At 41.4% G+C, this 14,443-nt stretch overlaps 1 protein-coding gene and 1 long non-coding RNA gene across 2 annotated transcripts in view; one reads left to right on the top strand and one right to left on the bottom strand.

The window, feature by feature from the left end:
- LOC144590574 (uncharacterized) overlaps positions 1–14,443 on the top strand; it is a 62,038-nt gene that overhangs the window by 19,840 nt on the left and 27,755 nt on the right. The gene's annotated exons all lie outside the window — the stretch shown is intronic.
- LOC144590573 (uncharacterized) lies at positions 3,529–6,735 on the bottom strand. The gene is made up of 3 exons (XR_013546445.1): positions 6,520–6,735; positions 5,455–5,540; positions 3,529–3,555 (listed from the first exon to the last, which is right to left on the bottom strand). It is a non-coding gene; the product is annotated as an uncharacterized LOC144590573 (long non-coding RNA).

Genomic DNA, 14,443 nt, shown 5'->3' with positions numbered 1-14,443 from the left:
AGCTGTTTGCTATTTGAGAACGGGAACCTGGTGTGACTTGGGTGGGGGGGGGGATGGAGAGAGACGGAATGCAGGGGTTACTTGAAGTTAGAGAATGACATCAGCTTTTGACAAGGAATCATTGGAAGACCATGGAACTACCCAGGATCATTCAGATAAAGCTCGAGATGTTTATAAGGGAATATAAAGTGTTTATCCATGAATGAGTGGGTTAACAAATGATGAGCTGTTGACGCCACTGGGCCTGTACTTGCTGGAGTTTAGAAGGGTGAGGGAGGACGTCAATTAAACTTATCGAATAGTGAAAGGCTTGGAATGAGTAGATGTGGAGAGGATGTTTCCACTAGTGGGAGAGTCTAGGAGTCATAGCCTCAGAATTAAAGGACGTCCCTTTAGGAATGAGATGAGGAAAAATTTATTTTGTCAGGGTGGTGAATCTGTGGAATTCTTTACCACAGAAGGCTGTGGGAGCAGAGCCAATGGATATTATTAAGGCAGAAATAGATAGAAATAGAAATAGATAGATTCTTGATTAGTACGGGTGTCAGGGGTTATGGGGAGAAGGCAGGAGAATGGGGTGAGGAGGGAGAGGTAGATCAGCCATGATTGAATGGCGGGGTAGACTTGATGGGCTGAATGGCCTAATTCTGCTCCTATCATGGCCTTATAAGGGCTGGGGATTGGGGAAGAACTTAAGACAACAATGGCCCTTGTCCCTTGCATTTGTTGCATTTATCTTATGGGGCCATACATCTCCCAATATTCTTGAAGTGGAACAGTCTGTGGAGAGCAATCTGAGATTGAACAATCTGAGACCCTGATCCAGCACCAACCACCCTGATACCCACTGACTGCTCTTGAGAAGTTGAGGCTCTAGTCAGGTAAAAGAAGGAGGCAAGGGAGAGGTATAAGCAGCTGGGATCAAGTGGAGGAGTTTCGAGAACTGAGGAGATACTGAAGAAAAAAATCAGGAGGGCAAAAAGAGAGTAGGAGGTAGCTTTGGCAGATAATATCAAGGGAAATACAAAGAGATTATAAATTAAGGGAAAGAGGGTGACGAGAGAGAGAATAGGGCCCCTCAGAAACCAAAGCATTCATCTCTGTGTGGAGCTGCATGAGATGGGCAATGTTCGTAATGAATATTTCTCATCTGTTTTTACTGTGGAGAAGGATAGGCTGGGGATATTGGGAAAATTAATGGAAGCATCTTGAGGACAGTCAGTATTACAGTCGAGGTGCTGAACGTCCCAAGGATAATGAAGGTAGACAAATCTCCCATGCCTGGTCAGCTATATCCGAGGACACTGCGGGAAGCTACAGAACAAAATTGCAGGCGCCACGGCTGTGATTTCCGAACCATCATTAGATGTGGGTGAGGTGCCTAATCTTGGTGCCTCTAGAATACTGGTGGGTGCTTAATCTTGTGTCTCTATTTAAGATGGGCTCCAAAGGAAAGCCAAAGGGAAATGTAGACCAGTGTGCACAACATCTGTGGTAGGCAAGTTACTGGAGATTATTGTGAGGGACAAGATATATGTGCATTTGGACAAACAGGTATTGATTAAGGGACAGTCAGCATGGGATTATATGTGGGAGATCATGTCTCAAAAGCCCAGTCTGAAGAAGGGTCTCGACCCCAAACTTCACCCATTTTCTCTCTCCACAGATGCTGCCTGTCCCGCTGAGTTACTCCAGCTTTTTGTGTCTAAGTGGGGGGTATTGCATTATGAGAAGTCAAAGCATGATAGGACCTTCACAGTGAATGGAAGGATTCTGGAGAGTGTTATTGAACAGAATGGTCTGGAGGACAGGTACATTGTTCCTTCAAAGTGGAATCACAGGTAGATCGGGTGGTCAAGAAGATATCTGGCACATTGCCCTTCATCAGTCAGCATACTGAGTATAGAATTTGGGATGTAATGTTACAGTCGTACAAGACGTTACTAAGCTGGAAGGAGCATAGAGAAGAGTTGCAAAGATGCTGCTAGGGTTTGAGGATCTGTGGACATCGTTTAAGGTGAGAGGGGAAAGTTTTAATTGGAACCTGAGGGGCAACTTTTTCCATACAGATGGTGATGAGTATGTGGAACAAGCTGCCAGAGGAGGTGGTTGAGGCAGGTTCTATAACATTTAAGAGAGATTTGAACAGATACATGAATAGAAAATATTTAGAGGGATACTCGACCAAGTGGACCTGTTGGGCCCAAACCTCTCCTGCATTGGTGCAGCACCCTCTCCTCTCCCCCTCCCCTCCCTCCCCCCTCCCCCTCCCTTCTCCCCCGTCCCTCCCCCCCTCCTCCCCCACCCCCCCCCCCCTCATTCGCTAGGAGATAGATTTAAACTTTAAAATGTGAATAAGTTCAAAAATATAACACCGATTTCAATGAAACCTCTTCCATTAGCACCAAAGGGACATTGGTGAGTAAGGTGGACCTAAAATTGTTGCACTATCGTGTACAGTTTTGGCTGTAGTTCATGAACAAACAAACAAGAGTTTTAAAATATAGATGGGACAAATGCAGGCAGATGGGACGAGAGTAGATCATGCATCTTGGTCGTCATGGACAAGTTGGGTTGAATGGCCAGTTTTCATGCTTTATTACTCTATGCTTATATCACCTGTTGTCATTTTCCAATGTTTCGATATGTTTGATAATCAGAGATGTTTAGAAACTGCTGGATTTCAATAATTAAAAAAATATATTAATAGAGAAAAAATATTGCTTTTAAAATGCATCAAACTGTCTTTAAATTTGAGACATTAGTATTAACTAAATGAACTATTTAGTAGCAAGGGCAGCACAGTGGTGCAGCGGACGAGTTACTGCCTTACAGCACTTGCAGCACCGGAGACCCGGGTTTGATCCCGACTACGGGTGCTATCCGTACGGAGTTTTTACGTTCTCCCCATGACTTGGACAAGAAGGACCAATATCCTTGTAGATCAATCTAGATCCTGACTCAGTGTTTGAAATTATGATGACATGGCCATTATGGAGACTTAGTTACAAGAGGGACAGGGTAGGGCTGGCAGCTCAATGATGCTGGGTTTTGATGTTTCAGATGTGATATGGAGGGAGGTAAACGCGATGTGTGGGGCAAGTTTTTTTACACAGAGATTGGTGGGTGCCTGGTACGTGCTGCCAAAGCCTCTGCCGACAGCAAGAAGCAGCAACAGGTGAGAGGGAAGGGTGCCCCAAGGTGACCGAGAGCATCCTGTCGGTGTGGGTGACCTGAAGAAAGCGCTGCCCCCAGGGGCTACAACGTGAGCCGCAACAACAGCCGTGTCACTGGACCATGCGGTGGGTGAAGGAGGGCTCGCTTGGCACCTTGTGAGTCGGGGCTGGGGTCGGAAGTCAGAGCTCTAAACAGCCGGGGAGACAATGAGAGCTGGGAGTGGCATTGGCAGGTTCATCCACTATATCTGAAATCCGTTATAAAGGGGTCCATTAAAATGAGGGTTTACAGTATAGAATAAGACTTAAACTATACCAACCAGATTAGAGGTTCCGTAGCATTCTTAAAGCGTCTCACATTTTTTGCCTTTTCATAGATCTATAAAAAACAAAGTATTTTTTGTTTATTTTCAAGGATAACATTGTTCGATGTAATGAAGTAGAAATTGGAACTCTGCAATGTTAGTCTCACACAATGTGTAGAATAAAGAAATCACAAATCCAGGCACTCTGTACAATTACACAGATGTGTCAGAAGTGTGGCACGGTGGCGCAGTGGTAGAGTTGTTGCCTTACAGCACATGCAGCGCCAGAGACCTGGGTTCCATCCTGACTACGGGTGCTGTCTGTACGGAGTTTGTACGTTCTTCCCGTGACCGCGTGGGTTTTCTCCGGATGCTCCGGTTTCCTCCCACACTCCAAAGACGTACAGGTTTGTAGGTTAATTGGCTTGGTATAGTTGTAAATTGTCCCTAGTGTGTGTAAGATAGTGTTAATGTGTGGGGATCGCTGGTCGGTGTGGACTCGGTGGGCCAAAGGGCCTGTTTCCGCGCAGTATCTCTAAACTAAACTAAACTGTCCATCAAGGTCTCCAGAAGCAGTGTGAACCGTGATTTTCAATCTCTCCCTGTGGTTCGATTTGTTAAAGTGGTGGGTTCCACTTTGCTTCTTCAACTAGTGCCTTGAGGTAGAATAGCACTCTAGTGGTGGGTGGTTATTGGAGATAGGCGTCTAAGTACTCATGGAATATTCGTCCATTAGATTGTAGGATTGGGCATCGTGTTGGTTTCGATCTCCAGCAATAAAGAACTTAAAATGCACGAGAACAATCTCAAATCTCTCTGCCTGGAATCGAGTTCAGACGTGGGTCAGGAATGGATGGATTGTTTAACTGATGCAGGTTGAGATCTTCAGCCTTCAATAAAGACCTGCTCTTGCAGTTCAGGTCTCCAATGCTTTCAGAGCCTGTAATCATGGTGCAGCTTTGCAACATGACGTCAGTCGTCTGCTATATACTGATTGATGTCAGTGAAACACACCAAAATAAATCTCTACAGAATGCATGTTTGTTGATTTATAATTGTCGCATGTGCCAAGATACAGCGAATAACATTATTTGTGTGCTCGCTAGTCTAATCATGAGTACAATCAAGCCAATGGATATGGCAAACAGTAAAATGCCAGAGTGCAGAATATAGCATTACAGTATTGTAACCTTACAGTTACAGAGAAATGTGCGTTAAAAACGCAAGGGCTGCAATTAAACAGGTTGGGAGCTTGGGTCTGCACTCTGAGCCTGTGAGAGGACTATTCGATAGTCTAGTCATATGGGGAACAAATTCTTCCTGAATCTTATACGACGTGTTTTCATATTTTTGTACTGTCTGCCTGTTGGGAGAGGGTAGAAGAGGAAATGACCAAGGTGTAACCAGCACATTTGAAACACATATGATCCAGTTTTTTAAACTAATAATAAATTAATCATTATTACATCCATCTGTGGCCCCCGTCATAATTTCCCTCAGAACAGATATCTGCAAAGCCCAGCTGGTGCCACGAACACTGCCTGGTCCAACATGGCTTCCGGCCCAGAGCCAATGGAAAACACCAGCTACAGTTCTGTTCAGTGGGGTCCAAATCTGTTTACATTTTCAATGTTGTTGGATCATTCATGCAGGCTGACCGGATTCCGAGTTTGAAAAGGATGCCAAATCTCCCATGGACTGATCTAACAATGTTTTAATCTTGATTTTGTGTGAAACCCTGCAAATTTAGGGTATTTAGTGTTCTTGATTTGGAATAATCTGACATTAACTTGTTGAGACAAAATCTTGTGTTGTACTTCTGCTTCACATTGGTGCAAAAAGATGCGCTGTTAATTATTGTAAACATCTTGAAGAAATTATCTCTTAACCATTTTACATTTATATAGAATACTTAAATACACTGTACACAAATAAAAGTTCAACAAGCAAGGAGAGAAAAAAATTTGGCATACCTTTTCATGAACCTGAGCTGAAATATTTGATCTCCTACGATTGATGGTTAAAGGCAATGTAATATTGACTGTTCTGTCAGGAAGAGCTAAAAGAAAGGATGAAATAGTTTATCATAATTGACATTTATTGAATGTCTAATTCCAAAATGAAAATGAAGTCATAAAGTCTGACAAAATCGTTTGATATATTCTCATTGATAATATAAACTAGTCATGGGAAATGTTCATGGGTATGAAGAGGTAGGGGGAGGACTGATTGCTTCCTTCATTGTTCTGATGACAGAAAGACGTACAGGTTTGTAGGTTAATTGGCTTGGTGTAAATGTAAAAAATGTCCCTAGTGGGTGTAGGATAGTGTTAATGTGCGAGGATTGCTGGTCGGCGCGGACCCACTGGGCCGAAGGGTCTGTTTCCGCGCTGTATCTCTAAATTAAACAAAACTAAACTAATATATAGCTCAACTCGATTCTCTCATTACCACCATTATCAAACTATCTAATTATTTGACCCTCTTCAAACAGAGTTGTATTAGCAGCTAAACCCAGGATAATTTGAAACAAAATACTTGATTCTTATTATTCCAATATGAAGGTGCATCATTTCCTCTTTGAACATGATTTTTTTTTCAATCAAACAGCTGCAAATCATATATATTTTAAAAAAACAATTAATAATTAGAATACTGAATATAGGCAGAAAATATTTTCTGGCACATTCAGTACCATCGAATTGGCTACATCTGTGATCATTTTGTGGTAATAAAATTGCAACGTCTGACTTAGATCTATGCAATAAGAAGAAAAGAGGAACTGCTCTGTTAATTCGATATCGAGCATATGTGTTTTCGTAACTTCCACCTTGCCCTCAAATTTACGTGGACTATCTCTAACACCTCTATCCTTTTCCTCGCTATCTATGTCTCCATCACAACATTATTTTCATCGTTCCTTAGAATGTAACGAAGTTCATGAAATATGCTTCAAACCAATTTGACTTATTCCAAGGGGACATCACGTTTTAATATTATCTTAATTTCATATCATCATAAATAATTCATGCACTTACCTCTAGTAGCAGATGGTGATGGCACGGCTGTTGTAGTTGTCGCAGTGGAGCTTGTTGGTACTGAGGTAATAGCCAGAGTATTGGTGGGTACTGAAGAGGTTGTAGTGGTGTTGGATGGAGTTGTGGCAGCAGCAGTGGTATTGGTGGGTTTTGATGTAGTTGCGGTGGTGTTGGATGGTGTCAAGGCAACAGCAGTGGTATTGGTGGGTACTAAAGTAGTTGTGGTGGTCCTAGCTTGTGCTGATGTATTAACAGTGGTATTGGTGGGTTTTGATGTAGTTGTGGTGGTGTTGGATGGTGTCAAGGCAACAGCAGTGGTATTGGTGGGTTTTGAAGTAGTTGCGATGGTCCTTGATGGTGTGGAGGTAACAGCAATGGTATTGGTGGGTTTTGATGTAGTTGTGGTGGTGTTGGATGATGTCAAGGCAACAGCAGTTGTATTGGTGGGTACTGAAGTAGTTGTGATGGTCCTTGGTGGTGTGGAGGTAACAGCAATGGTATTGGTGGGTTTTGAAGTAGTTGTCAAGGTGCTTGATGGGGCCAAGGCAACAGTGGGGGTACTTGTTTGATTCAATGTTCCATTCGAAGGACTTGCTGTTGAACTGGTAGTGAAGGTAATTTCTGAAAATGCAATCAACTATGTAATGACTAAAATGCCGAGATATCCAAACAAATTTCAACAATTAGGAGAGTTAATATCTCAGTTAAGAGAATATATTTGATGTTTTGAAGCACAGTAGATGGATGCAGCAAGGAAGATGCATGGAAGCTTTCCATTGTCACCCATCACAAACTTTGCTCTAATTTAAAAACATTTCTCCATATTTGGGAGTCACCTCCAGTTGACAGTCAGTGTCCACTGAAAAGGAATGGTTGTACAGGTGAGTAAACTCTGGATGAACATTCAGGGAGACCAGCGGCAACAAGCAAGGTCTGGCACAACAAATCTGGTCCTAAGGCCCAGCAGGGAAGGGTGGAGGCAGACAGAGCATTGTGTTTGGAGAGTGGGTCAGGCAGGAGATGAAGGCAGGCCTTCAAATAGGAGCCCAGAATGGTGTACTGTCTCCCTGGAGCCAGAGTTCAGGACCAGCAGCAGAACATTTTTAAAGGGGAGGGTGAGCAGCCAGAAGTCATTGTGTACGTTGGCACAAATAACATGGTCAGGAGAAAGGGTGAGGTCCTGCAGAGTGAATACAGGGAGTTAGGAAAAAGATTAAAAAGCCGGATCTATCGAAAATGTGTAACAAAGAAAGAAGGAATGAGGTGACATGAACACAAAGCAGTTTGTTGAAATGACTGAGAGACTTGAGACGGTAAGTCTTGATCTGCTTCACAGAAGCATCACCTATTGCTTTTCTCCAGAGATGCTGCCTGACCCACTGAGTTACTCCCACTTTTTGTGTCTATATTCGGTGTAAACCAGCATCTGCAGTTCCTTCCTACACAATATAACTGGTAGATTTGCAACTGCCCGTTATTAATGTACTTCAATTTTACTCCCTGTCAAAGAACTAAATATATATTCCTATTACATAAAAAAATATTTGTTGTTTGGACCTGTGCAAACATAATGTAAGAAACATGTGATTTTTGTCATTCTTAAATAAACTCCAAATAACTGTGTTAGATACCTTTGCTTCCAAAGATACCTCTTCTTCCAGAGTTTACTCACCTGTACAGTTGGACCCTTCATATCCTGGTCTACATGTACAGTTGAAAGAGCCTTCAGTATTTGTACAGATAGAATTATTTCCGGAACACTCAGTAGCGCATTCATTCACGTCTAAAAGAATAAACAAATGAACACAAGAATAGTTAGCTAAATTATAGAATCACCTATGCCTGGATTTTGCACTGAACAGAGAATCAGCAGACAACTGGTCAATGAGTTTACATCGCTTGTTAGTTAATGGAAAATCTGGTCCATTTAGTAATAATTTGATGTAACTCAGAAGAAGAGAACAGAAGCTTCTTTACATGAAAACTACTGTAGTAGAAAATTTCACTTTTTTTTACGGGACTATTCATATTGTTTTAATTATTCTTCATGATTTTTGTGTATTAAATGGTGATATTAAAAAAGTACCATACCAATGCAGAATCTGTTTGGCTTTCCAATATATCCTCCCTTGCACATACAGGAGTAACCTCCATTTGAATTGATGCATTTTGCATTCTGGGGACAGCTAGATGTATTACGACATTCATCAATGTCTGAAAGAAAAGATTTACATTAGCAGCGATCGAAGTTCACGTAACAAATATAATAGTGATACGAAGTAATGAACATGCATAATGGTGTAAGATTAGATTTAATTTTTGCGGGTGATATTTTTACACGGTATTCTTTAACAGAATGCATACTTCCACTGCTATAGTTGGAGAACTTTCTGATATAAAGTATTGATTTACGGATGGGTGGGACATTATAGATGTGGAAATCTGATTTCTCCACGGAGCAAAAGACTTTGGCAGAGAATAAGGATCTCAATCTGAAACGTCACCCATTCCTTCTCTCCAGAGATGCTGCCTGTCCCGCTGACTTACTCCAGCATTTTGTGTCCATCTTTGATGTAAACCAGCATCTGCAGTTCCTTCCTACACGAGTTCGCATGACCATTAATTGTAATAAAATAATGATTACGAACAACATAGTTTTGAGATTTTATTATAAAATGCACATTGAGAACGACCAATTTTGTCAGTGTGTGAGACCTGAGGGGCAATTTTTCTGCCTTTGATGAGTCATTGAAAAGGCCCCAGTTTGATGAACTGCATCTCGAGATGATAAAAAAAATAATTACATTTTTTTCATGATTCAGTTATATCACAAATCAAATGCTCTGGGCTCTGGGCTTTGCTTTGCACCAGTATTGGAGTTATTAATTTGGTTTATTATGTTATTTACGAGTATTGTGTTTATGGGCCTGTTATACTGCTGCAAGTAAGAATTTCATTGTTCTGTTGTGGGCATATGTGACAATTAAACACTCTTGAGTCTTGAAAACAATATTTAAAACTAGTTGCAACAACAATTGTCAACAAAACCATTTGCAATAATGAATACTTCAAATGGGTTGAACAGTATGTCATTTTTTCTTCCGTTCCTTTGTAAAAGAAGGCGGCATGGTGGCACACCGGTAGAGCTGCTGCCTTACAGTGTTTTCAGCGCCACAGACCCGGGTTCGATTCTGACTACAGGTGCTTGTCTGTACGGAGTTTGTACATTCTTCCCATGACAGCATGGGCTTTCTCCCACACTCCAAAGACGTACAGGGTTTGAAGGTTAATTGGCTTGGTATAAATGTAATTTGCCCCTCGTGTGTGTGTAGTATTGTGCTAGTGCACAGGGATTGCTGGTCGGTGCGGACTTGGTGGGCCAAAGGGCCTGTTTCCGTGCTGTATCTCTAAAATAAACAAAACAAAACTAAAATGTGATTTTTCTTCAGGTGACAAGCACTGGCAGCTTACCATCACACAAGGAGCTGTTTGTTGCGTTTATTGCATAACCTTCCTTACAGCTGCAGATGTAACTTCCCAACACATTGGCACAGATCTGCTCGCAAGAGTCTGTTTTGTTTTGGCATTCATCAAAATCTACAACAGCAAGCAACAAGACATCAAAGAGTTGTTCACATTTTTAACAACAAAAATCTGTAACAAAAATCAATCATTTGTGACACATCTTTTTCTTAATCCAATTATTCAGGCAGGCACAAGAACGAGTCGCATCCCGGCCATTCCCTTTTCTCTCCTCTCCCATCGGGCAAAACATACAGAAGTGTGAAAACACACTCCTCCAGATTCAGGGACAGTTTCTTCCCTGCTGTTATCAGGCAACTGAATCACCCTACCTCAACCAGAGTGCAGTCCTGAACTACTATTCACCTCATTTGTAGACTCTTGGACTACCTTTGATCGGACTTTACTGGCTTTGTCTTGCATTAAACGTTATTCCCTTATCAGGTATCTGTACACTGCGAAAGACTCGATTGTAATTATGTATTGTCTTTCTGCTGAATGGTTAGCACGCAACAAAAGCGTTTCACTGTACCTCGGTATACGTGACAATAAACTAAACTAATCTAAAATTTCCTGTACAAACTGATGTGATTAGTGGCATGGTGCTGTTTAGAATGAAAGCTCTGTAAATTGGATGAACTAGTCGAGTTTTTCCTTGCTATATAATTCAAATTCAGTTTAAAATGGGTGATTAAAATGATGGTGCATTCCAAGTTACAGTTTCCCCTCCAAGGTAACGTAATGTGATGTGTCAATGCACAGAGGATCCATCATGCATGCGCTTGCATTCACTGGGCAGCATAATGGCACAGCTTCTGCCTCAGTGCCTGAGCCCCGGCTTCGATTCTGACGAATGCTCGGTTGCTGTCTGTGGGGAGTTTGCACGTTCTTTCTGTGACCGAGTGAGATTCTTCCATGTGTTTTTGTTTCCCCCATGTTCTAAAAACATACAGGCTTTTAGGTTCATTGGCCCTAAAGTGTCAGGAGTGGATGAGAAAGTGGGTTCACATAGTGTGAATAAATAATCGATGGTTGGCATAGACTCAGTGGGCCGAGGGCCTGTTTCAATGCTCTGTATCTAAACAGATGCACAGTTGAATACCACATTTCAAAACAGACCTTCACAATACTTGAGTGATACTTCACTCTTACTTAAAAGGAACATTTCCCTCATGAAAAATATATTAAATCGAGTCATGTTAAAGTTTGGTGAGAAGGCTTACTAAATAGTCGGCCTTAAGAGCCCTTGCACCTGCTCCAACTTTCAATAACATCAAATCTTTTCATCTCAGTTACACTTACACTCAATGACTGAGCAACCTCGGGCAATTTTAGCAGAAAAATACAGTTTATGTTCCTGAAATCTGAGTTTTCCTTCACGTGTTTGGAAGTCAACTCTTCTGCTTGGATCTGCAGGGATCTTAAGTAGAAGAATTGAACTAATATAAATAGCCAAGTACCAGTTCAGATTTCTTTTGGTGTCCTGCTAGCAATAAGATGATAAAGATCAAGTTGCTCTCTACTTTCTGAATTTTAACCAATTCTCCCTCAAACAATCATACAAAGCTTTGAGTTTTGTGCAACAATCTTGTCGGGAGCATCTTACAGAATACCTTTTGAAACTACAAATGCCACCAACCAGTTCCCTCTTCTCCATACTGGTAATTACATTCTCAGCCATGATTTAAGGTCATAAGTTCATAAGTGATAGCAGCAGAATTAGGCCATTCGGCCCATTAGGTCTACCCTACCATTCAATCATGGCTGATCTATCTCTCCTAACCCCACTCTCCTGCCTTCTCTCCATAACCCCTGACACCTGCACTAATCAAGAATATATCTATCTCTGCCTTAAAAATATCCATTGACTTGGCCTCCACAGCCTTCTGTAGCAAAGAATTCCACATATTCACCACCCTCTGACTAAAGACATTTCCTTTATAAAACTCAATGCTTCTATGTAACCTGGTTATGATTTTCGAATTTACAAGTATCTGAATTACAATTTCACAATTTTGCTGACAAATATTCACTTGTACATGCAATAACTTTCAGAACATTTCAATGATGAGATCTTTGTATCAATGCACCTTTGCAGCACTGATAAATTTCCAACAACAAATAGAAGTGTTGTACACATATTTCCTACTGAAGGATTATTATCTCAAGTACTGCCATTTTGTTTGTATTATTGTATACATAGAATGAGTAGACAACAATGGACATCTTAATTACCATAACACTTTTCTCCATCTCCTATTAAATTGGTGGGACATGGACCACAGGTATAACTCTCCAGAGGTGCAGGTTGATCTTTGCAGGTATCATTTGAGAAACATTGGTTGTCTTGACAAGCATCAAAATCTTCAGTGCAGTAATCACCAATGTAAGCAGGAGTACAGTTACATGCTGCAACCTAAATTGTCAACAGAAATGATTTTGATTGATAAATGATCCAGATAGCTTTCATGTTCTAATTATTACTTTTTTTCACTTGCCAGGCCCACATCCAAACATTGCCATCACAGAATTTTCTACATCAAGACAGTCTATTTAGTATTAGAACTTCCAATAAAATAACCTAGTATTCGGAGCAATAACCAAGTTATTAAGCATGCCTTTGATTTAACATACCACAAACATGGCATTATCTGATTCCATGCTGATAAGTGATCTGGAATAATCACAGGTTGAATTGATGCTGCAGTTGCATATTGTCAGTGTCAATCCCAGCTCAGAAGTGACCTTTGAATCATTGGCTTGTATTATGGCAAACACTGGAGTGGAGCTTGTTGGATGCCAAGAAAAGTTCCCATTTTCTATAGGTGTAAAAGACAAAATTCACGTTATTTCTAAAATATTAAGCGGTCATATTGTACTATGTTGATTGAGTGAACTAACATTTTATAATTTTAATGTCAAAACTATTTCATACAATTTAAACTGACAGACAAATTATCTACGATAACCAAGTGTTTACTAGAGTCCTCATGCTAGCAGCATTGTTTTAGTTTTAGTTTTAGAGATACAGTGCAAAAACAGGCCCTTCGACCCACCGAGTCTGTGCTGACCAGCGATCCCATACACTAGCGCTATCCTACATACTCGGGAACATTTTACAATTTTTAACAAAGCCAATTAACCTCCAAACCTGTCCATCTTCGGAGTGTGGGCAGAAACCGAAAACATCGGAAAAACCCATGCAGGTAACGGGGAGAATGTACAAACTCCGTACAGACAGCACCCATAGTCAGCATTGATCCCGGGTCTATGGTACTGTAAAGCAGCAGTTCTACTGCTGTGCCACCCCTCATATACATATCAAACACCTTCAGATTTACCTTAATACTAGCTGCTAGTGATATTCTCTCTGCATTCACAATGTCCTTTTCATCCGACATGATCCATACACCAGATGGGTCTCCACACCTATAGTTTTCTATATCAGCTAAATGCTTTCATTGTTCTCGTCATCCAACCCTCAATATCCCTCAACATTCTAGGGTTCACTGTTCTTGTTACCCTTGTTTTTCACCTTTGCAGAAAATCTCTTCTCCTCTGATGACCCTGAACTCTTGTTATTTCTCCATTGAATGCTTTCCTTTGTGTTCAAGTATATGCTCCCTTACCAGACTCTGTCTCAGAGTCATAGAGTGATACAGTGTGGAAACAGGCCCTTCGGCCCAGCTTGTCCACACTGGCCAACATGTCCCAGGTACACTAGTCCCACCTGCCTGCATTTGGTCCATATCCCTCCAAACCTGTCCTATCTATGTACCTGTCTAACTGTTTCTTAAACATTGGGATAGTCCCTGCCTCAACTACCTCCTCTGGCAGCTTGTTCCACACACCCACCACTCTTTTTGCAAAAAAGTTATCCCTCAGATTCCTATTAAATCTTTTCCCCTTTACCTTGAACCTATGTCCTCTGGTCCTCGATTCCCCTACCCTGGGCAAGAGACTCTGTGTACCTACCCGATTTATTCCTCCCATGATTTTATCCACCTCTAAAGATCACCCCTCATCCTCCTGCGCTCCAAGGAATAGAGACCCAGCCTTCTCAACCTCTCCCTATAGCTCACACCCTCTAGTCCTGGCAACATCCTCGTAAATCTTCTCTGAACCCTTTTCAGCTTGACAATATCTTTCTTATAACATGGTGCCCAGAACTGAACACAATACTCTAAATGCAGTCTCACCAACGTCTTCTACAACTGCAACATGACCTCCCAACCTCTATACTCAAATTTTAATGACATTTTAATGAAATTATTTTAATGAAATTGGCTTTCCGTGATGGATCAGGAAGTGGGGCAAGGCAGTGGGACATATAAAAGCAGAGGGGTGGCAACACTTGCTCAGACTTTGGTGGTCGTGGTGTTTGCAGAGGCAGCTGCTGGAG

The sequence above is a fragment of the Rhinoraja longicauda genome, unplaced genomic scaffold (genome assembly GCF_053455715.1).
Source record: "Rhinoraja longicauda isolate Sanriku21f unplaced genomic scaffold, sRhiLon1.1 Scf000213, whole genome shotgun sequence".
Classification (NCBI taxonomy): Eukaryota; Metazoa; Chordata; class Chondrichthyes; order Rajiformes; family Arhynchobatidae; genus Rhinoraja; species Rhinoraja longicauda.
This window is presented reverse-complemented; position numbering and strand designations above follow the sequence as displayed.